A 23,482-nucleotide genomic window follows, 5' to 3' on the forward strand; every position below is an offset into this window, starting at 1 on the left:
CAGGAAGGTGGAGGGGTCCCCAGGCCCAAGGGAGCAATGATGCCTGTAAGTAGGTTAGCAAATGCTTGGGAAATGTCTTAATCGGCGACATGGTTCCTTTTTTAGGAAGGCGCGTTTCTTTGTAAAGAAAAGGCCTCCTTAGAATCATATTGGCTTTGTCTGGGGAAGCAGGGGAAGTTGGGGTGTCACCGTTTCCACTCATCAGGATTTGCCCTTCTCATCATTGAAATCTCAGGTGTTGAACAATTATCTTAGTTCACGGAGCATTAAGGGCTTCACTGTGGAGTGCATTCCAGGTGTGTCTTTGGCTCTGACTTAGGTAGGTTTGGGGAGCTCATAGAAAATGCACCAGGATCACTCAGACAGGAAGGATGCTTTCCTATATCTACTTTTGCTTTCCAATTTAATTTATCTTATTTATTTTTACTTCTTGAGACACGGTCTTGCTCTGTCACCCAGGCTGGAGTGCAGTGACCTGATCTCCGCTTACTGCAAACTCCGCCTCCCAGGTTCAAGTGATTCTCCTGCTTCTGTCTCCCGAGTAGCTGGGATTACAGGCATGAGCCACCACATCTGGCTGATTTTCATATTTTTAGTAGAGATAGGATTTTGCCATTTTGGCCAGACTGATCTTGAACTCCTGACCTCAGGTAGTCTGCCTGCCTTGGCCTCCCAAAGTGCTGGGATTACAGGCATGAGCCACCACATCTGGCTCTCTTTCCAATATAATTTAAAAAGAAATAGCTGGACTCAGTGGCTCATGCCTGCAATCTCAGTGCTTTGAGAGGCTGAAGTGGGAGGATCACTTGAGGCCAGGAGTTTGACACCAGCCTGGGCAACATAATGAGACTCTGTTTCTACAAAAATAAAATAAAATAAAATAAAAAAATTAGCCAGGCACAGTGGTGAGCACCTGTATTCTTAGCTACATAGGAGGCTGTGGCAGAAGGATTGCTTGAGCCCAGGAGTTTGAGGTTGCAGTGAACCTATTTTACCACTATACTCCAGCCTGGGTGACAGAGTGAGACCCTGTCTCTTTAAAAAAAAAAAAAAAAGGCCAGCGCAGTGGCTCACGCAGGTAATCCCAGCACTTTGGGAGGCTGAGGCGGGCGGATCATGAGGTCAGGAGATTGAGACCATCCTGGCAAACACGGTGAAACCCCATCTCTACTAAAAATACAAAAAATTAGCAGGGCATGGTGGCGGGCGCCTGTAGTCCCAGCTACTCCGGAGGCTGAGGCAGGAGAATGGCGTGAACCTGGGAGGTGGAGCTTGCAGTGAGCCGAGATGGCGCCACTGCACTCCACCCTGGGAGACAGAGCAAGACTCCATCTCAAAAAAAAAAAAACAAAGAAAAAACTCATAAAAAGAAATTTTGCAGTTGTGTTTAGCTCATCATTTCCAAGTGAAGTTCAGCCATGAGATATTCATAAACTCTTTAACATGTTAAAGTTACAGAGAACTAAAGACCAGGTCAACCAAGGACCTATGACATCCCTCCTTAACTGACTAGTTAAGGGTCAGTTAACTGGTCACTTAACTACTCAGTAAACTTTCTGTTTTTTGAGACAGGGTTTTACTCTGTCACCCGGGCTGGAATGCAATGGTGTAATCACTGTTCACTTCAGACTTGAACTCCTGGGCTCAAGTGATCCTCCTGCCTTGGCCTCCCAAAGTGCTGGAACTACAGGTGGGCACCACCACATTCGACCAAGGCCTGGTTAATTTTTCTTCCTTCTGTGGAGCATTTATTAATACTAACATCTTGATTGTTCTATGGAACAGACTTTGGAAAATGATACTTTAAGTTCACATAGAATTTGTTCTTTGCCCTAACAATGATAGTTAATATCTGTTTATCATTTACTTTTGAAGAGACAGTGTGCTGATTTGTGTAAACTAGCTCCTTCAGTCCTCACAAAAGAAATCCTAGGAAGCAGGGGCCATTATTATTTTTCATTTTATTTTTTTTGAGACAGAGGTTTGCTCTGTTGCCCAGGCTGGAGTGCAGTGGTTCGATCTTGGCTCACTGCAACCCCCGCCTCCTGGGTTCAAGCAATTCTCCTGCCTCAACCTCCTGAGTAGGCATTACATTCCTCCTGAGTAGGAATTACAGGCGTGCACCACCATGCCTGGCTAATTTTTGTATTTTTAGTAGAGATGGGGTTTTGCCATGTTGGCCAGGCTGGTCTTGAACTCTTGACTTTGGCCTCCCAAAATGTTGGGATTACAGGCATGAGCCACCGTACCTGGCCACAGGGGCCATTATTGAGACCCCATGTCACAGTGAGGAAAGTAGCATGTGGAGAGACTCAGTACCTTGCCCAAGGTCACAGACCAAGGGTGTGGCAGAACCGGGGTTTAGTCGCCGTAAGTCTGCAATAGGACCCAAGCACATGGCCACCAGTTTTTTTCAGCCTCAGAATTGCTTGTTTTTACATTAATAAGTAACAACTCGAAGTTCTGTTGAACTGGCTCAAGTCAGAGGCTGAATGCTTGACTTAGGAAAAAAATAGATGACTTGTTCCCAACAGAAGCATTCTTCCTTTGTTTCTAGAGGACACACAAAATATACTGAGGACTCTTCATCCTTGCACGCATTTGTTCATACTTTTGGAAATAGCTAGGGGCACGTGGTGACAAAGTGTAATGTGCTGTTGGATGGGCTGTGGGCACTGTGGCCCCACCATCTTTCTGTGGCTGTTTAACTTTGCCCTTGTGGATACAGGTAGTGAGTGAAGGTAGTTTAGTGGCATCAACCTTCCGCCAGCTCCTTTATTCTAATCTCTTAAATGATTCTCATGCATGTTTGATGTTAACTCTGCCTTTTGATGTGGTATCCTCTTTATTAGGCAGTATAGAATACAGCTTTTAATATCAGTGTGTGTCTTACACATGTGTTCAGAGAACACATTACATTAGAAGGTGCTGGGAAGGAAAAAGAGGCTAGTGATCTTAAATGCGTCCAAGTGCCTTTATGAGATGCAATCAACCATGTCTTAATTCCCTCTATCCATCATTAGTTGAGTGGTGAAAATATATGCAAAAGAAAATGAAAGCCAGGCAGTAAGGTGGTGAAGAGGTTTTACAAATTAAATTATTTGAGTATATGATTCCTCAGATAGAAGGATATTGTCCAAAGGACTCTTTAATTATTATTCACTTCCTTTGGTGCACAAGAGAATACTGTCAGGGCCACAAGAGCACTTCACTGCAGTCGAATTAAAAGGATAACTATCTGACATAGGGCTGTGTCTACACTGGATGAAATACGCTGTAGGCGGGGCTTCTCTATGCCTCAGATTGACAGGCCTTTGCTTTTGTAAGAAAGAGCTGGCTGCTGATGCAGTGATCTTGGTCAGATGTCTCATTAATGGCTGGGTGATTGTCCTGAACCTTCTCCCTCTGCAGATGGCTCAGCTGTCCCTGAGTCCTGATCCCCTTTGTCTTTAAAAGTCATGTATTCTGACCAAACAAGCTTCATAATCATCTAGTCTAACATTTACTCTGGAAAAAGCCCAGTGGTCCAAAACTCTTTTCCATTTTTAACAAAAAGTATGGGATCTAAGTGTAGAACAAAGAGAAAACAGTAACAGCCAAAAAAAAATTTGATTTCTATCCTTTGCATTCTTCCAGCAGGGGAATTCACCTGCTTGAGTGTGCTTGAAATGGGAATGCTATGGGGATACAAGGTCATGGCTGTGGGTGCCTGGGCTCCCCTACCCAGGATGTTTTGGAATCGGCCTGCAATTTACAATGAGTTTTGGGCATGATCAATGCATTTTGATGAAAAGCACAACCTAGAGGTTGTCCCAAGGAGGTAGTGGGAGATCAAACCATCCCAGTGTCAGTAACGGGCAGTGGGCCTAAGACACTGCAAAGCAGGGCACCGTAGAAAAAAAACAAATCTGAGTGGCCATCATGGGCATAAATCAAGACATTTTGGACTTTCTTGAACTTCAGTTAGGTTACTATTAAGATTTTAGGGTTTTTTTTTTTTTTTGTTGTTGTTGTTGTTTTTGAGACAGGGTCTCACTCTGTTGCCCAGGTTGGGGTGCAATGGCACGATCTCAACTCACTGCAACCTCCACCTCCTGGGTTCAACCGATTTTTCTGCCTCCGCCTCCTGAGCAGTTGGAATCAAAGGCATGCACCACCACGCCAGGCTAATTTTTGTATTTTTAGTAGAGATAGGGTTTCACCATGTTGGCCAGGCTGGTCTAGAACTCCTGACCTCAAGTGATTCACCCACCTTGGCCTCCCAAAGTGTTGGGATAACAGGCGTGAGCCACCACGCCTGGCCTACTATCATGATTTTAAATTATGCACTATTGCAGAGGGCACCAGGGAGCCCTGTAGTCTTTCAGATCATCTTTCTGGGGCTCAGCCTTCTCTGGGATGAATCTGATACTGGGCGAGACTCACAGCACCCCCATCCCTCCTGCTCTTCTCTCTTACTCCTGGCTTCTGTTTTCAGTGACTCCCAGGGTGCAGGTGGGTAGCTCATATTGCCATCAGGGAAGAGACTGAGGAAGAGAGAGTGAGAAAATTGCTGATAGGTGGTTATTAGCTGCACATAAACTGTAATCTTGACTCACCTTATGGGTGTAATAATTACCAAGGCGCCCCTCTACAAGAGCACCGTGGCTTTGTGAAGGAATTAAGTAAGTGCCTTTATTAACCCTGCAAGACAGGGTCAGGTGGGTGTGCAAAGCTGCTATTATCCACACCTGCGAGGTGTGCTCATTTGCTGGTGGTTTTAGATGTGTTCTTCTACCTTTTAGGTGGCTTCAAGCACAGTCCTCATTCACATCCTGGTGTTCATAGTGACAGAGAGTTAAAATTAAAAAAAAAAATCTGATCAATGGCAAAAAAGCGACAAGACGAAGACATACCTGGAGACTTCGTATCTCTGAAATGAGGTGCCTCCACACCATCTTTGTTATTGAATCTTAGCTGCTGTATTTTTTATTTGGAAATCTTCACCTTCCTCCGGATTGGCTTTAATGATGGCTCCATCTGAGATTCTCCTGTTTACCATTTACCTGGGCATTGATTTGGACAAAGAATCGTCTCTCTGCTGCCAGACAAGTTAGGTCTTAATCTATTTTCTTTATTTTTAAAAAATCTTCCCTACTGACATTTAGGGCAAATGGGTGGTGGATGATGGGGGACAGGAGAAAATACCCACTCTCTCTCCACCTTCACGTCCCCACAGCTTCCCTGTGCTGATGACATTGTATGATTCTTGGCTTATCATGAAAAAAGAACAATCTTTTTTCCATATTCATAACTAATATACACTCACTGAGAAAAATTTAGAACATGCATAAAGAAAATTATAAAATGAAAATAATCTGTAACCTCAGCACTCAGAGATGGTCACTGAACCTTTTGAAATACATCATCCTGGCCGGGCGTGGTGACTCATGCCTATAATCCCAGCACTTTGGGAGGAGGCGGGCAGATCATTTGAAGTCAGGAGTTTGAGACCAGCCTGGCCAACGTGGTAAAATCCCATCTTTACTAAAAATACAAAAATTAGCTGGGCATGCTGGCAGGTGCTTGTAATCCCAGCTACTTGGGAGGATGAGGCATGAGAACTGCTTGAGCCTGGGAGGCAGAGGTTGCCGTGAGCAGAGATTGTACCATTGCACTGCAGCCTGGGTGACAGAGCAAGACTCCTTCTCAAAACAACAACAACAGCAACAAAATCATCCTGTTGTTTCCTATACATATACATGAATACATGTCTACGTATATATTAATTTTTAAAAATAGATCACAATTATATTCAGTTTTACAACATGGACTTTTTAAAAATAGTAAGCAAGGTTCTCTCTCCCCCATATTCAATAGTTTGATAACCCATATTATTCACTTATAATACAATGACTATGATTTCATATCATCAATATTATTTATAACATTACTTTTCATGGCAAATCATTGTCTATTGCATAGAAATTCCCTTATTGTTGTACATTTCTATTGTATAATTAGACTGCCTTTCTTTGATTTCTGAGATTGCCTACTTAAAAGTGTTTATTGGACGCTCATATTTGTAGTTTTTGAATTTTATGTTTTTCTATCTCACACTTGTTTGCCCATTTGATTTGGAAAAGCTGACTACATATTAAAAATACAAAATGTTTACCATATATGTTGCAATAAATTTTTAGTTAATGGTATTAAAACCTTTTTTTCATGAAAGATACCATGTAGAGAAAAGCGCACAAAACAAAAGCATATAGCTCAATAATAATCATGTTCTAAACACCCATGTAACTACCATCCAAGCCAGCAATCCAAAATCTCCTTGTACTTCACAATCACTATTCTCTCGTCCCCAGCAACATCCATGCCAAACCAAAAGAGCATGCTGACTTTCATGGTATGCAATTCCTTGCTTTGCTTTATAGTTTGCCATGTAAGCATGCATCCCTAAATACTATAGCATCGTTTTACTAATTTTCTGAACTTTATAGAAATGGGAACATGCACTGTGTTCTTATGTGTTTGTTGCCTGTAGCTGTAGTTCCTTCCTTGCCATTCTTGCAGTTCATTCCTGCAGTCTTCCATCGTATGACTACAGCACAATGTATTTTTCCATTATTCTGTTGATGGACATTTAAGTAATTTCAGTTTTGGGGGCAATTGATAATGCAGCCATGAATATTCTTGTATATGTCTCTTGGTTCACATACATGTGTATTTCTTTTGCATATGTAACTAAAATTGTGTTAAAGTATGTATAAGTTCAGCTTTGGCATACACTGACAAACATTTTTCCAAAGTACTTGTACAATTTACACCCCACGTGGAGTGTCTGACTGTTCCTGTTGGTCTACATCCTTGCCAAAACGTAGTGCTGTTAGCTTTTTATTTTATTTTTATTTTTAAATTCCAACCATTCAGGTGTGTGGATTGTGGTATCTCACTGTGGCTTTAACCAGCATTTCCTAGGTGACTAATGAGGTGGAACACTTCTGGTCTGTTTATTTGCCATTTGGAGATCCCGGCTCGTAAGTGCCTGGTCATGTCTTTTTGCCATCTGTCTATTCTGGCTCACCTGTCTTTCTTCCAATAGCTTTGTGGTTTTGGTGAAAAGCCTTTGTTAGTTTCATGTGTCACAGATGCGTTCCCATGATCTGTCTCTTCTGTTGGAGTGTTTTGATGAACAGAAATTCTTAGTTTTAATGTAGTAAAATCTACCCTAAGGTCATGAATACACTCCCGTATATTACTTTTCAGTGGCTTTATTAATTTGCCTTTTATATTCAGGTCTAAAATCCCCTAGGTATTGATTGTTGAGTATTGTGTAAGGTAGGGTCAGTTTTATTTCCTGATAGATATCTAATTGTCCCATTGTCATTTCCTTCTAACTCTCAAGTATGACTTTTCTCCTGTAGAGCAAATGCGTATATACATGTACATATATATACACACACACATATGTACATACATATATATAAACTCAGTCTTGTTATCATTCGGTTCTACTGGCTTTGAAGAAGCAAGCTGCTATGATGTAAACTGACTATGGAGAAGGTCACGTGGCAGGGAATTGGGTGCAGCCTCTAGGAGCTGAGGTCTCAATCCTACAGCTGCAAAGGGACTAAAATCTACCAACAACCACCTGGGCTTGGAAGATGACCCCGATCTCCAGATGAGAACGCAGCCTGACCAACACCTTGAGTGCCACCTTGTGAGACTCTGAGCAAAGACCCAGCTAAGCCACACTTAGACTCTTGACGCACAGAAAATGTAAGATAAGGAATGTGTGTTTTCTAAAGCCACTGATGTTGTGATAATCTGTTTCGTGGCAATAGAACGTTGATACAATAAGCTTGTCAACTTCTAAAAAAATACTGTTGGAATTTCTATTGTGATTGTATTGAATAGATCATATTGGGGAACACACAGTATTTTACAAAATCAAGCTTCCAGTTCATGAACATAAAATATCGCTCTGTTTATATTCTTTTATATTTTTCTCAATGATGTATTATAATCTTGGATGTGGAGATCTTCCACTTTTTTGTTTGGTCTATTAGTAGGCTTTTGATATAGAATTTTATTTGATATTTGTTGTAATGGTTTTAATTATATTTGTAGATGGTATATAAAAATACATATTTTAAATATATTGCTCTTATATCGAGCAACCATGCTAAACCCACTTATTATACTAATTCGTACTTCCTTTTTTAAAAAAAATCCACAACTTGTTACTTCACTTCCAAATCCTCTTTTGTTTATTTTTTGACTTAATTCTTAATTTCAAAAACAATATTCCAATATTTTATCATTGAGATCCAGTTCCTCTACCATACCTTGTTGAAACTTGGGCAGCAATCTTCAATACTTTTTTTGGGTGAGTCTATTAAAAGCACTTCTCAGTCTTCCTAACTGGAATTGGTATATATCCCCAGGTGAAAAAGGTAACCCCAAATTCTAGGCCTCCTGGGCCTCCATTTCCCATTGGTCATGGATTGTTAATTCTTCTATATTTTGTTAGTTCTGTATTTCCTTAAAGTATTTTTTTTTTTATTTTTAATGTGTTATCTAGTTTTTCTAGTTATCATGGGGAAATGACAGTTCAAATAATCTATCATACCCTTATCAAAAGTGGAAGTACTACAATAATTTTTTAGCCATTTTATGGAGGTATAATTTACATAATTTATAAGCCAAAGCATTCAATGATTATAAGTGTACAGTTCAATGAGTTTTAGTTTTATGTATAAATGTATAGAGTCATGCAACAGTGGCCACAATCAAAGTTCAGAATATTTCCATCACTCCTAAAGGTTTCTTCATGACTTGTAGTTGGTTTCCATTCTCAGCACTTAGTCCCAGGTAACCACTGATCTGCTATCTATTGGTATAGATGGGCATTTTCTAGAAAGTCCATGTAAATGGAATCATACAATCTGTGATCTTTTGTGTCTAGTTTTATTTCACTTAGCATAATGTGTTGAGGTTCATCTGTGTAATTTCATGTAATGATTTATAGTTTTCAGCATACAAGTTTTTAGTTATAATTTTGAAGTTTCAGCATATAAATCTTTTGTTTATTCCTAAGTATTTGTTTTGATACTAAGGTGAATTTTTTTTTAATTTTGTTGTTTATAGACATATAATCGGTTTTTGCATATTGATCTTTTGATCTGTGACTTTGGTGAATTCTCCCAGTAGTAGTACCTTTTCATGATCTATAGAAATGAATAGAAATTTACTTCTTTTTCAATATGCATATGACCCTTGAACAATGTGGGAATCAGGGGCACTGACTTCCTTGCATAGTTGAAAATATCATAGAACTTTTGGTTGCCCCAAAACTTAACACTAATACCCTACTGTTGACTGGAAACTTTACCAATACCAAAAACAGTTGATGAATATATATTTTATATATATATTATTTACTGCATTCTTACAAGAAAATAAGCTAGAGAAAATAAAATGTTATTGAGAAAATCATAAGAAAGAGAAAATATATTTACTATTCATTAAATGGCAGTAGATTCATCATGAAGGTTTTTATTCTTGTTGTCTTCACACTGAGTGGGTAGAAGAGGAGAAGGAAGAGGAGAGGTTGATCCTCTCAGGGGTAGCAGATGTGGAAGAAAACACATGTATTAAGTAGACTTATGCAGTTCAAGCTTGTGTTGTTCAAGGGTCAACTATGTATGCCTTTGATTGTTTTTTTCTTGCTTTATTGCACTGGCTTGGTCCTGTACTGCAATGGTGAATGGAAAAGGTACGAGCAGATATCCTTGCCTTATTCCTGATCTTAAGGGGAAATAACACAGTCTTTAAAATCAGTCATGTTGATAGATGTAGGCTTTTCATAGGCTTCCCCAACTTTATCAAATTGGGGAAGTTCCCTTCTAGTCCTGGTTTGCAGAAAGTTATTATTTTAAATAGGTGTGGTTTTTGAAAATTGAGAAAATCATGTGAGCTTTTGGTCCTTTATTTATTAATATTATGTATTACATTAATTGATTTTTAGATGTGAAACCAATCTGTGTTCCTGAAATAAATATCACTTGTAATGTTGTATAATAATCTTTAAAAAAACTGTAGCTGTGTTCAATTTTTTAATATTTTGTTAAGAATAATTTTTTTTCTATCTTCATTAGGAATATTGATCTTTAGTTTTCCTTTGTTGTGATGCCTTTTTCTGGCTTTGACATCAGGGTAATACAGGCCTTATAGAACGACTTGGGAAATGTTTCCTTCTCCTCTGTTTTCTGAAAGAGTTTGTGTAGACTTAATATTATTTTCTTAATATTGATAGAATTCATTAATGTAGCCATCTGGGCCTGGGCTTTTCTTGTGAGAAGATTTTTAACTATTACATATATTTATTTACTTGTAGTTTTATTCATGTTTCTATTTCTTTGTGTCAGTTTTGGTGATTTGTGTCTTTAATTTTATCTAAGTCATCTAACTTTGTTGGCCTAAAGTTAATTATAGTCTCTCTTTATGATCTTTTAAATTTGTGTAGGTTTGGTAGTGATGACACCTTCTTCATTCCTAATTTTGGTAATTTTTATATGTTTTCTTTTTAGGCTCACTCATCTAGCTAAAAGTTTATCAATTTTGCTAATCTTTTCAAAAAACTAAATTTTATTTATTTTCTCTATTGTTTTCCTATTTTCATTTTCATTGATTTCTGTTCTGATATCTCTTTTTTCTTCTACTTGTTTTGGGTTTAATTTGCTCATCTTTTCAGCTGTTTTTTTTTTTTTTTTTTTTGAGGTGGAAGCTTAGAGTCTTGAGATTTTTGTTCATTTCTAATGTGAGCTTTTAATGCTATAAATTTACCACAAGGTGCACATTTTACTAACTTTATTGAAGCATATTTTGTCATATAATAAGCTGCACATATTTAAAATGTACAAATTAATATTTAATAGATTTTGACATATGCACATTGTAATGTGCAAGAAATTACAATAAAAATAATATACATATCTGTCTTCTCCAAAGGTTTCCTTGTGCCCTATATAATCGTCTGCAATCCTGCCCTGATGCACTAATAATTCTTATGTTTTGTTGTCATTCTCATTCTGTTCAAAATATTTTCTAATTACTTTTGTAATTTCCTTTTTTTTTGCCATTGGTTGTTTAGAAGTTTGCTTTCAAATTTCCAAATTTTCAAAATTATTTGTTTTTAATTTCTAATTTAATTCCATTGGAGACAGAGAATATACTTTAAAGGATTCAGGTCATTTTAAATTCATCAAGAGTTTTTCATGGCCTAGATATCATTCATTCTGGAGAAGGCTCTTCATACACTTGAGAACACTATATTCCTCTGTTGGAGTGTTCTATGCTATACATGTCAGTTAGGTCAGTAGGGTTGATAGTGGTCTACATATTTATATCTTTACTAATATCTTTATATGTGTAAAGTTTATATATTTATATTTTTGCTAATTTTATCTATTGTTTACAGTGGCTTATTGAAATCTTCAACTATAATAATTGACTTACCTATTTCTCTTTTAATTCTGCCAGATTTTGCTTATTGAATTTTGAGGTCTATTATTAAATTCATAATACATGTATTATTATACATATTATTAGATTCATAATACACATTGACCACACTCATTCCATCTTGATGTATTAAAGCTTTATTATTATGAAATATTTCTCTTTATATCAAGAAAAATTTCTTGTCTCAAAATCAACTTTGCTTGATTTTTATGTAGCCACTCTAGTTATCTTATTGTTAATACCTGTATGTTATGTCTAGTTTTGTCCTTTCACTTCTATTTATTTGTCTTTGAGTCTACAATGTGTCTCTTATTGATAAAATAGAATTGGATTTTGCTTTTTTATCCTTCAGATAATCTTTGCCTTTTGTTTAGAGAGGTTAGTTCTTCAGTACTTAATGTAATTATTGATATGGTTACATCTGCCATTTTGCTATTTGTTTTCAATATGTCTCACTTTTTTTTAGTTCATCTCTCCCTCCTTTTTTTGTCCTTGTCTGCATTAAACAAACATTTTTAATGTACCATTTTAATTCCTCTGTTTTTCTAATGATGTATTTTTAAAATTTTTTCAAATACTTTTTGCTCTGTAGGTTTAAAATATATCTGTTGAGGTATCACAATATACTTCAGGTTAGTACTGACCTAATTCTAGCAAAATAGGCCACTTTGCTATAATATAGCTCTATTTCTTCCCTCTCTTTTGTGGCATTATTGTCTTATATATTTTAGCTATGTGTGTTAGAAGCTAAAAAATACAGTGTTCTAATTCCTCTTTGAAATCTTGTATTTTTGAAAAAAATAAAGCAGGATATATATTTAATCATTGTTTTATATTTAATCATTTATTTATCATTTTTAAGCTTTTCATTTCTTCCTGTTGATTCAAGTTACTATCTGGTGACATTTCCTTTCAACCTGAAAAATGTCCTAAAGCATTTCTTGTAAGATTGGTTGGCTACTAACAGACTTTCTCAATGTTTACCTAGGAGCATCTTTCCCTTCATTTTTGAATACGTTTTTTTGATACAGAATTCTTGGTTAACAGTTTTATACCCACCACACCCCCAGCACATTGAGTGTGTTATTCTATGCCTTCTGGACTCCATTGTTTCTGATGCAGAGTCTGCTGTTAATCATTGTTGTTACTCCCCTCTACACAATGAGTTGTTTTATTCTTGCTACTTGCAAGATTTTCTGATTGCTTTTGTTAGCTCTCAGCAGGCTGATTATATTATATTTATCCTACATTTGGTTTGAGCTTCTTGTATCTGTAAATTGTTTTCATCCAGTTTGGGAAGTTTTGGCTACTATTCCTTTGAATATTCAATTTATATACCCTTTTCTCTCTTCTCAAGTTCTAGAACTCCCACTTTACATGTGTTGGCATTCTTGATGTTGTCTCACCTGATGTCTCTGTTTTTTTAAAAAAAAATTTTCTCTGTTCTTCAGGTTAGATAAGTTTTATTTATGAGTTTTCAGTTTACTGATTCTTTATTCCACCATCTTAAATCTGATGTTGAACTCATCTAGTGAATTTTCATTTCTGTCATTGTATTTTTCATCTATAATTTTTATTTAGTTTACTTTTATAGTTTATATTTCTCTATTTTGGTTCTTGGTATGAGTCATTGTTATTATATTTTCCTTTCATTATTTTTTAGATTTTTAAAATTGAGGTGAAATTCACTCTTTTAAAGTGTACATAAAATTGACTATTTAAGGTGTCTGCTAAGTTGGGGGTGGAGCAAGATGGCCAAATAGGAACAGCTCCAGTCTCCAGCTCCCAGCGCCAGTGACACAGAAGATGGGTGATTTCTGCATTGCATTTTCAACTGAGGTACCAGCTTCATCTCACTAGGGAGTGCCAGACAATCAGTGCTGGTCAGCTGCTGCAGCCCGACCAGCGAGAGCTGAAGCAGGGCGAGGCATCGCCTCACCTGGGAAGCACAAGGAGGAAGGGAATCTCTTTTCCTAGCCAGGGGAACTGAGACACACAACACCTGGAAAATCGGGTAACTCCGACCCCAATATTGCACTTTACCAAGGGTCTTAGCAAACGGCTCAACAGGAGATTATATCCCACACCTGGCCAGAAGGGTCCCACGCCCACGGAGCCTCCCTCATTGCTAGCACAGCAGTCTGTGATTTAACGGCAAGGCAGCAGCGAGGCTGGGGTGGGGGGGCGCCCACCATTGCTGAGGCTTAAGTAGGTAAATAAAGCCACAGGGAAGCTCGAACTGGGTGGAACCCACAGCAGCTCAAGGAGGCCTGCCTGTCTCTGTAGACTCCACCTCTGGGGACAGGACACAGCTAAACAAAACAAAACAAAACAAAACAAAACAAAACAAAGCAGCAGAAACCTCTGCAGATGCAAATGACCCTGTCTGACACCTTTGAAGAGAGCAGTGGCTCTCCCAACATGGAAGTTGAGATCTGAGAACAGACAGACTGCCTGCTCAAGTGGGTCCCTGACCCCTGAGTAGCCTAACTGGGAGACATCCCCCACTAGGGGCAGACCAACACCCCACACCTCACATGGCGGGGTACACCCCTGAGAGGAAGCTTCCAAAGCAAGAATCAGACAGGTACACTTGCTGTTCAGCAATATTCTATCTTCTGCAGCCTCTGCTACTGATACCCAGACAAACAGGGTCTGGAGTGGACCTCAAGCAATCTCCAACAGACCTACAGCTGAGGGTCCTGACTGTTAGAAGGAAAACTAACAAACAGGAAGGACACCCACACCAAGTATTCAGTTAGGAAAAGAAGAAGTCAAATTGTCCCTGTTTGCAGATGACATGATTGTATATTTAGAAAACCCCATTGTCTCAGCCCAAAATCTCCTTAAGCTGATAAGTAACTTCAGCAAAGTCTCAGGGTACAAAATTAATGTGCAAAAATCACAAGCATTCTTATACACCAGTAACAGACAAACAGAGAGCCAAATCATAAATGAACTTCCATTCACAATTGCTTCAAAGAGAATAAAATACCTAAGAATCCAACTTACAAGGGATGTAAAGGACCTCTTCAAGGAGAACAACAAACCACTGCCCAGTGAAATAAGAAGACACAAACAAATGGAAGAACATACCATGCTCATGAATAGGAAGAATCAATATTGTGAAAATGGCCATACTGCCCAAGGTAATTTATAGATTCAATGCCATACCCGTCAAGTACCAATGAGTTTCTTCACAGAATTGAAAAAAACTGCTTTAAAGTTCATATGGAACCAAAAAAGAGCCTGCATTGTCAAGACAATCCTAAGTCAAAAGAACAAAGCTGGAGGCATCATGCTACCTGACTTCAAACTATACTACAAGGCTACAGTAACCAAAACAGCATGGTACTGGTACCAAAACAGAGATATAGACCAATGGAACAGAACAGAGTCCTCAGAAATAATACCACACATCTACAGCCATCTGATCTTTGACAAACCTGAGAAAAACAAGAAATGGGGAAAGGATTCCCTATTTAATAAATGGTGCTGGGAAAATTGGCTAGCCATAAGTAGAAAGCTGAAACTGGATCCTTTCCTTACTCCTTATATGAAAATTAATTCAAGATGGATCAGAGACTTAAATGTTAGACCTAATACCATAAAAATCCTAGAAGAAAACCTAGATAATACCATTCAGGACATAGGCATGGGCAAGGACTTCATGTCTAAAACACCAAAAGCAATGGCAACAAAAGCCAAAATTGACAAATGGGATCTAATTACACTAAAGAGCTTCTGCACAGCAAAAGAAACTACCATGAGAGTGAATTGGCAACCTACAGAATGGGAGAACATTTTTGCAATCTACTCATCTGACAAAGGGCTAATACCCAGAACCTACAAAGAACTCAAACAAATTTACAAGAAAAAAACAAATAACCCTATCAAAAAGTGGGCAAGGGATATGAACAGACATTTCTCAAAAGAAGACATGCATACAGCCAACAGACACATGAAAAAATGCTCATCATCACTGGCCATCAGAGAAATGCAAATCAAAACCACAATGAGATACCATCTCACACCAGTTAGAATGGCAATCATTAAAAAGTCGGGAAACAACAGGTGCTGGAGAGGATGTGGAGAAATAGGAACACTTTTACACTGTTGGTGGGATTGTAAACTAGTTCAACCATTATGGAAAACAGTATGGTGATTCCTCAAGGATCTAGAACTGGAAGTACCATATGACCCAGCCATCCTATTACTGGGTATATACCCAAAGGATTATAAATCATGCTGCTATAAAGACACATGCACACATATGTTCATTGTGGCACTATTCACAATAGCAAAGACTTGGAATCAACCCAAATGTCCATCAGTGACAGACTGGATTAAGAAAAGGTGGCACATATACACCATGGAATACTATGCAGCCATAAAAAAGGATGAGTTTGTGTCCTTTGTAGGGACATGGATGAAGCTGGAAACCATCATTCTCAGCAAACTATCGCAAGAACAGAGAACCAAACACTGCATGTTCTCACTCATAGGTGGGAACTGAACAATGAGATCACTTGGACTCGGGAAGGGAAACATCACATACTGGGGCCTATTATGGGGAGGGGGAAGGGTGGAGGGATTGCATTGGGAGTTATACCTGATGTAAAGGATGAGTTGATGGGTGCTGACGAGTTGATGGGTGCAGCACACCACATGGCACAAGTATACATATGTAAGAAACCTGCACGTTATGCACATGTACCCTAGAACTTAAAGTATAATAATAAAAAAAATTAAAAAAAGAAAAAAGAAAAAATTGACTATTTAAAAGTGTACAATGCAGTGGCATTTAGGACATTCACAACATTTTTCTAAAACATTTTCATTACTCTGTAAAGAAATCTTATATCCATTAAGCAGTTGCACCCTATTTCTCCCTTCATTCAGCCCCTGGTAACCACCAGTTTGTGTTCTGTATGTCTGGATTTATCTTTTCTGGATATTTCATATAAATGGTGTCCTCTGATTCGTACATTTTGTCTGGCTTCTTTCACTGAGCATAATGCTTTTGAGGTTTATCTACATGGTAGTGTATATCAATGCTTCATTTATTTTTGTGGCTGGATAATATTTCATTGTGTGTATATACCATGATATCTTTATTCATTCATTTGTTGATAAACATTTGGCTGTTTCCACTTATTTGCTATTGTGAATAGTGCTACTATAACTACGCATGTAAATGTATTTGTTTGAGTACTTATTTTTAAGCCTTTGGGGGATATATGTACAAGTGTTATTGCTAGGTCATATGATAATTTCATGTTTAGCTTCTGAGGAAATGGCAAACTGTTTTCCACAGTGTCTGCATCATATCACATTGCACCAGTAATGTAGAAGAGTTTTGATTTCTCCACATCCTCACCATGTTTTTTTTCTGTATGAAGCGTAAAGTTTTCCCTCATTGTGGTTTTGATTTCCATTTTCCTAGTGACTAATACTGTTGAGTATTTTTTATGTACTTGTTGGCCATTTGCATATCTTTTTGGAGAAAGGCCTATTCAAGTACTTTGCTCACTTTTTAATTGGGCGTTTATTTTTTTCTTGTTGAGTTATAAGAATTCTTTATGTATTCTGAATGCTAGATTCTTATTAGATATGTGCTTTGCAAATATTTTCTCCCATTCTGTAGGTTGTCTTTTTGTCTTTATCGATAACCTCCTTTGATACAAAAAGTTTTTAATTTCAATAAAGTCTAATTTATCTGTTTTTCTTTCATTGCTCGTACTTTTGGTGTCCTATCTAAGAATCCATTGCCAAATCCAAGATTATGATTAACTTCTAGGTTTTCTTCTAAGAGTTTTATGGTTTTAGCTCTTACATTTAGGTTGCTCATCCATTTTGAGTTCATTTTTTGATAGAGTGTGAAGCAGTGATTTTTCTTTACTTATTTAAACATAGTGTTCTTTGATGCTTTGAATGTATTTCTGCATTCAAAGTCCAGAGTGCTCACCATTACACCATGAAAACATGAATGTATTTCTAATAGCTGCTTTGAACTCTGTCTACTAAATCCAAATCCAACATCTGGGCCCACTCAACATCAGTTTATATTGATTCTTTTTTTTCTCCCTGAGTAGAATTTATACTTTACCACTTCTTACAATTTTTTTGTTGAAAACTGTACATTTAAAATAATATTTTGTACAACTCTGAATTATAAATTTTCCCCTAAGCATTAAAAAAAAAGTAACTTGCCTGGACTTAATATATGAAATCTGTCTTCTAGGCATGTGTGGTTGATATATCTTTTTAGTTTCTTAAATTCTTATTTTTATTTTTAGCCTGAATTCCTAAGAGTTGCCCCTGTGTCTGCATAGGTTAGTAGTCAGTCAGTCACTGGAAGATGCTCAGTGCTGCCATACTCTGTTGATTGATTTGTATATGGGTTGCAGCTTGTACCCCATGTCCAGGCAGTTTTCAAATGTGCCTTAAGATTTAGTTGTACTTTCTGCTGGGCTCTCCTGAGTATTCCCTGCACATGCTAGTGGCTCTCTAGGTAGCCCAAGATGTGTGGATAGCTTAGTTAGTTCTTCCAGGATAATTAAATTTCTGGTTATCCATTCACCCCATTCATCCCAACAGGGACAGCAACTTTACATTAGCAAGGCTGTGGGTTTTCCTCCTTAATCTGCTTCTGAGTTTGCAACTTTTACTGACAACACAACCAAGTACAGGTTTGCTCTTCCAAACAGACCAGCTCCCTTTGGCAGTGAAGATGCTGTTTTTCTAGCCAGCTTTGTCCTAAAAAAAATACCATGCCAACTTAGCTGGGGAAGAGAATGGAGCAGCCCTGGGCACGAAGGTCACCAAATCCTACTGTTCTTACTCAAAATTCTTGCAGTTTTCATGAATAAATGCTTCCAATTTATTGTTTGCTTTGGGTCAATGTTATGGAAAAAGTTTGTGTCTCCCCAAAATTTATATGTTCAAACCCTAATCCATTGTGATGGTATTTGGAGGTGGAGACTTTAGGAGGGGTGGAGCCCTCATTAATGGGATTAGAGCCCTTATAAATAGAGCCCAGAAAGCTCTCTCACTCTCTTTCTGCCATGTGAGGTCACAAAGAGAAGTTGGCAGTCTACACCCTGGAAAACAGCCTTCACCAGAACTTGACCTTGCTGGCACCCTGATCCTAGATTCCCAACTTCCAGAACTGATATAAATTTAGGTTGTTTGTAAGCCACTTAGTCTGTGTTACTTTGTTATAGCAGCCCAATGGACAGAGACAGTCAATTTCCAGAGCTCTTAGTGTTTGTTTTTGATAGTTTTGTCCAATTATTATTTGTTTTATGGGGAGAAAAGTTGCTGATCTCTTTTCTCCACCATGGCTGAAAATTCTGCTACCACAACAACTGTTTTTAAATTTGAGTTTTTCATTTTTACCTGGTTGAAGAGATCAAAGTTTTTTCTATGGCTATGCCCTTAGTTTTATATTTAGGATTTCTTCATCCCAAGATTACACTGTAATTAACAGAAATTTTGTATTATAGTGTAAGGGTTTAATTTTCCCTTCAAATGTTTGGTCATTTCAATGTATTTATTTCATTGTAATGAGGCAGGACTGTAGCTCACTTTTTCTTTTGTTGTTAGCTAGTTGTCCATACCAATCTTTTGAATAATTTATTTTCCTGTTGATTTGGAAAGCAACATTTTAAATGTTTGAGCGATATATTTTTTTACTTGACTTTTTATTCTGTTCCACTGATTAATTTTTTTATTGACACTTTCTTTTTTATTTTTTACTTTTATATTTATTGATTTGTTTGAGATGGAGTCTCAATCTGTTGCTGAGGCTGGAGTGCAGTGGTGCAATCTAGGCTCACTGCAACCTCTGCTTCCCAGGTTCAAGCAATTTTCATGCCTTGGCCTCCCGAGTAGCTGAGAATACAGGTATGTGCCACCACACCCTAATACGGCAAATTTTGTATTTTTAGTAGAGATGGGGTTTCACTAAGTTGGTCAGGCTGGTCTCAAACTCCTGACCTCAAGTGGCCTGCTCTCTTCGGCCTCCCAAATTGCTGGGATTACAGGCATGAGCTACTGAGCCTGGCCTTGTATTCACTCTTTCTTAGAAATGCCATATTGTTTTAATTATTATACCTCAGAATGCCTTCTAATATAGGGTATGGCAAGATCCTTTCCCCTGCCCTTTCACATTTTGAACCATACAGTGGGCTCCCATTGTCCACACTGCAGAGTTAGTGTTTATTGATTCATTAATTCCTGCATCCCACAGATGTTTATCGAGCTTGTGCCCTGCATCAGGCAATGTGTTGCTTAGGGATTCCATGGTGAGCAACAAGGCCTAGTTTTTGCCTTGCTGAGATTTGCAGGTTGGCATGCAGACAGGAAAAAAAAGGTAAACAGACAAACTCATCAAATACCTGAAAATTCTAACAAGTAATGTGAGGCAAAGAATCAATATGGGACGTTTCTATTCCAGAAACTAATGTTTAAGTCAAAGTCTGTAGGATAGGTAGGAGCCATGTAGGAACCAAACATTGTTTTTGTTGTTTATTTTCCCCCAAATGTTTGTTCATTTGTCCCAAAGCCACTAATTACAGAATTTCTCCTTTTCCCATAGGGGTGGGAGGGAGCAGTCCACATGAGGGGAATAGCACATGCCCCAACCCTGACATGGAAAGGAGCCAGAGAACCTGAAATACAACCTGCATTCATTCACTTAGGCGAGTGTCCTGACCTGGCATGTGGGAGGGGTTGAGATGGTCAGGGAGGGGAGGGGAGCAGTGGGCAGATCACGCTGGCCTTGTAGACCGTGGAGGGAAGTTAGGATTGCATCCTTAGGGCAGTGGGAAGCCCCTTCAGGGTGTCCCCAGGGCAGCAGTGCACATTATGTTTTAAGACGACTGTGCAGTGTGTGGTCTGGATAAAGGCTGAGTGCCTGCAGCAGTGAGTGAGAGTGGGGTGGAGTCCAGACTGAGGGAGGGGAGCCAAGGTGGGTGGCCAGATGATGGACAGCAGGTCCTACTGATGGGCCAGACATGGGGCAGATGGAAAGGAGGGCAATTCTGTCCCCTTGCAGGTTCTGGCAACAGGCCTTTTCATTATGAACTGGAGAGGGGCAGAGAGGGAATCCCTGCTTAGGCTCCTGTGGGTGAACAGAGCCCAACAAACTGCCTTTCTGTAGGCAGCATCTACCGTGAGATGGGAGCATCCTCGGTGAGTGCCTTGGGAGATGATTGGCCGTGTGGGATGCAGCACACTTCTTTGGAAATCTAGTGGTGTGGATGGCGAGAGGGTGACACCCGGCCTCTTGCTAAGCAGCACGTACCAGGGCCGGGGAGGGCCGAGAGCACGGCAGAAAAGGCGATCGGTGCAAGAGCGAGACGTAAACAATTGACAGAATGTTATGGGCTGAACAGAAATGTCAGGGTATTAAAGTGGGTGTCTGAGAAAACAGAGAGTTGCTATCTGAGATGATGAATAAGCCAGTGCCAGTTGTCACAAATGTGTGAGGCGCCTCTGTGAGCAGAGAGGAGGCTGACCTGCACTTTAGGGAGGCAGGCAGTGGGGGCCCTGCACTGGGCCAGGCCCTACTGCTATGGGGATGGAGCCAGACGCCCTCCCACAGTGCCCACTCTTCCGCGCCTGCCTGCCGCCCTTCCAGTTACGTGCAGAGTGTATCTCCCTGACTGAAATGGAAGTTCCATCAGGACAATGTGTTATGTGGTCCTCAACATTCCTGCTCCCTGGTGTACACGCCCAACCTAACCCCCTCCCTGGGTGTGGGTGAGACCTGTGAATGTGGTGTGGTGCATGACAGAAGTGAAAGAATTTTTAAAAATTGTATTGATTTATTTATTTTGTATTTTAGATTCAGGGGTCCATGTGCAGGTTTGTTCCACAATCTATTGCATGATGCTGAAGTTTGAGCTTCTTTTGAACCCATCACCCAAATACTGAACATAGTACCTGATAGGAAGCTTGTCAATCCTTGTCCCCGTCTCTCCTCCCCCACTTTGGAGTCCCCAGTATCTCCAGTGCAAACCATGAGCTTCTCTTGCTCACTGCTGGGTGTCCAGCATCTTCACACAGTGTGCTTGGCACACTTCAGTTCCCAGATACCTCTCTGTGGCATTAAGCTGTTTTCCCTTTGGTCCTCATTTCTCTGCATTCAAACAGCTTGGCTTGTTCCTCATGATCTCAAAGAGAGAATCCCCCTCCACTGTAGCCATCATTTAACAGGAGGGGACAAAATTAAGTCTGACGGAAACAGAAAAATGGCACATACAGCATCAAGGCCAGAGAGCAGGTGGAATAGAATATTCTGGAGGGTGCCGAGTACCAGCCTTGATGCGGTCCCAGCATTGTCTGGAAGGCCACGAGGAAACCAACTCAAACCTCTTATTGTGGCTACTGTCAGATTAAATGATCCCTTTAACATAAGGATTCAGATTCTCTGAGGGTTAAATGTGTTTGTCGGCCGGGCGCGGTGGCTCAAGCCTGTAATCCCAGCACTTTGGGAGGCCGAGGCGGGTGGATCACGAGGTCAGGAGATCGAGACCATCCTGGCTAACATGGTGAAACCCCATCTCTACTAAAAATACCAAAAACTAGCCGGGCGTGGTGGCGGGCGCCTGTAGTCCCAGCTACTCGGAGGCTGAGGCAGGAGAATGGCGTGAACCTGGGAGGCGGAGCTTGCAGTGAGCTGAGATCGTGCCACTGCACTCCAGCCCGGGCGACACAGCGCGAGACTCCATCTCAAAAAAAAAAAAAAAAAAAATGTGTTTGTCAGCAATATTTAACACTACAAAGTTACAGGACAACCAATGGTTTAGCTAGTTACTTGGAATTTATTACAGAGGGATTTAATTTATACAAAAAGAAAAGAGATTTCTTTTCCAAGGGTGATGCAATATAACGGGTGAAATGGGACAGCACTGAAACATGTTTCGGAAAGCTTGTGATTGAAAATACTGAGGCCTTCTCCTGCTAACCTTGTCATTGCCTCACAGAGCTAAGAGTCCTCAATTGACAGCCATACCTTGTTTTATGCCAATGTTGTTGGATATTTCCATGTAAGCCAACATTTCAGACATTGAGTTAAATACACAAGTGATGCTTGGTATTTTTTTAGGACTAGATGTATCAGACAGGAAAACACAAATGCACATACCCAAGCACAGGGCATGTCCAGAACTCATTGTGAATATCTCAAGTAGGAAGAGATTTCATGTAGTCAATGTAATGCTTCCAAAACCATTTGAAAGTTTGGAGGAGTGAAGGTCAAGGAACTGGCTGAAGTCCTTAGACATGCCACTGGCTTTCAGAGACTCCAGACTTTGCTACAAGCCACCAGCAATGACTACAGTTGCCTCTAGCACATAGCTGGGAACTTTGCAGGCTGTAAACCAAGTTCATCCTGCAGAACCCACCACCGTGAATCTGCCACTGCTGTCCCAGGAAAAATGATACAACTCCTGCCCATTAAATACTGGGCAACTGTCTCCCTCATTGGCCCATTCCATGAGGTTCCAGAAAATGTAGTTTCCAGGTTTCTAGTCCCTGTGGTAGAGGGGAGAGTGGAGGAGAGGGGTAGTGCCTCAGAGTCACCAATGGACAGCATTGAGTCCAAAAAGCTGCTGGAACACGGCAAGGAGCCAGAGTGTGGCTTGCCACAGAGAATGCAGTTAACTCTAATAATTTTTAGGCTCATGGATGACAAAGTGCCCATTAATTCTTCTTATCTCCTAGGGAAATAGATGGCAGGAAAACCAATGTAAAGTCCATGGAGGCAGCGAGGAGACAAGTGCAAGGAGGGTATGTGATTCCTAATCAGTGCTGGTGCTGGAAGCAGAGCCCAGGTCTCCTCGATTCCGTCTTACTCTCTTTCTCTGTCCCTGTACGGCCATCCCTGTGAGGACAGTAGGAGAGAAAGTAGTAGCCACAGAATGTGAGAAGACATGATGGGGGGAAGAGAAAGTGGGGG

The 23,482-nt window shown here is 39.6% G+C and overlaps 1 protein-coding gene and 1 long non-coding RNA gene across 3 annotated transcripts in view; one reads left to right on the forward strand and one right to left on the reverse strand.

Annotated features, from left to right (window-relative positions):
* The window catches only part of PDCD5 (programmed cell death 5), a 1,006,786-nt gene that overhangs the window by 573,396 nt on the left and 409,908 nt on the right, over positions 1-23,482 (reverse strand). The window lies entirely within an intron of this gene.
* LOC126943378 (uncharacterized) overlaps positions 1-23,482 on the forward strand; it is a 43,419-nt gene that overhangs the window by 12,907 nt on the left and 7,030 nt on the right. The window contains exon 2 of the long non-coding RNA XR_007721746.1: positions 23,248-23,313. This is a non-coding gene — a long non-coding RNA (uncharacterized LOC126943378). The remainder of the gene's footprint in view (positions 1-23,247; positions 23,314-23,482) is intronic.

This window comes from Macaca thibetana, chromosome 19 (assembly GCF_024542745.1).
Source record: "Macaca thibetana thibetana isolate TM-01 chromosome 19, ASM2454274v1, whole genome shotgun sequence".
NCBI classification, from domain to species: Eukaryota; Metazoa; Chordata; class Mammalia; order Primates; family Cercopithecidae; genus Macaca; species Macaca thibetana.